Consider the following 1,268-nt stretch of genomic DNA (forward strand, 5'->3'; position numbering starts at 1 on the left):
TATATAACAACATTAAAATGCGTCTGATGTATTATCTACAGTTTATACAACAACATTAAAATGCGTCTGATGTATTATCTACAGTTTATATAACAACATTAAAATGCGTCTGATGTATTATCTACAGTTTATACAACAACATTAAAATGCGTCTGATGTATTATCTACAGTTTATATAGCAACATTAAAATCGTCTGATATATTATTTATAGTTTATATAGCAATATTAAAAATACGTCTGGTATATTGAGTACAATTTATACAGTATCTATACACCATAAAATATGTATTATTTTTGTACATTTTTGTTTGAATGTCATTATTTAAACACCAAAACAAAATAAATTAATAAATACAGTAGCGGCGTTTTTGTGATCGGTTTCCACCACACTACTCCTAACGATATCCGCCTTTCCCCATCTTGTCTGGTTTAAATCACTTTAATTCAATATCAGTTTTTTCGGCATAAAGTCTGGGGGGTAGAGAGAGAGGGGGGAGCTCATCGTAAACCTCACTCACCAAAACAAAGGATTTTACCCCGTATATCACCATAACTTTTCAGAACGATCCGGGTCTTGGCTACTGGAGCGAAACAACCAATTTCACACCAAGCGGTAGGGGGGGGGGGGTTATATCACGAACTGCTTGGGGCTTCAAATTTTTCAAATTTCACAGGCTGGCTCTTCCTTGCAGTAATTCTGCTAGTCTTAGATAATAATAAAAAACTTTATTCAGATAGGCGGATAGTTAGAAAAATAACGAGAGAAAGAATACAGTGAGTACATTCTGATACTGAAAATACTTATTTTAAGCCAGAACTTTTCCGTTTCGTTGTAGGGTGGTGTTTTCATCTTTAGGTAGAAGTGCAGATATTTGTAAAAACAAAACTGAAACCCAATACGTCAACAAAAGACTCGTTGTTGGCCATAGTAGTGGATACACCTAAGGTCATTTATTAACCTTCTTTTAAATCAAAGACTATAATTGCACAATTGAATTTTTATCTCCCTATCTAAAAAGTATATTTGAGAACTATTTATGCATGAAACGATATTAGTAGAATATATATGTAATGTTATAGACATTGATGCGTTACCTGGAAAGCTGATGGTATTTCATAGAATATATATGTAATGTTATAGACATTGATGCGTTACCTGGAAAGCTGATGGTATTTCATAGAATATATATATGTAATGTTATAGACATCGATGCGTTACCTGGAAAGCTGATGGTATTTCATAGAATATATATATGTAATGTTATAG

General features: G+C 32.6%; 1 long non-coding RNA gene across 1 annotated transcript in view; it reads left to right on the forward strand.

Moving 5' to 3' along the window:
- The window catches only part of LOC111089846, a 6,773-nt gene that overhangs the window by 900 nt on the left and 4,605 nt on the right, over positions 1–1,268 (forward strand). The window lies entirely within an intron of this gene.

Source organism: Limulus polyphemus, unplaced genomic scaffold (genome assembly GCF_000517525.1).
Source record: "Limulus polyphemus unplaced genomic scaffold, Limulus_polyphemus-2.1.2 Scaffold7604, whole genome shotgun sequence".
Taxonomy (NCBI): domain Eukaryota; kingdom Metazoa; phylum Arthropoda; class Merostomata; order Xiphosura; family Limulidae; genus Limulus; species Limulus polyphemus.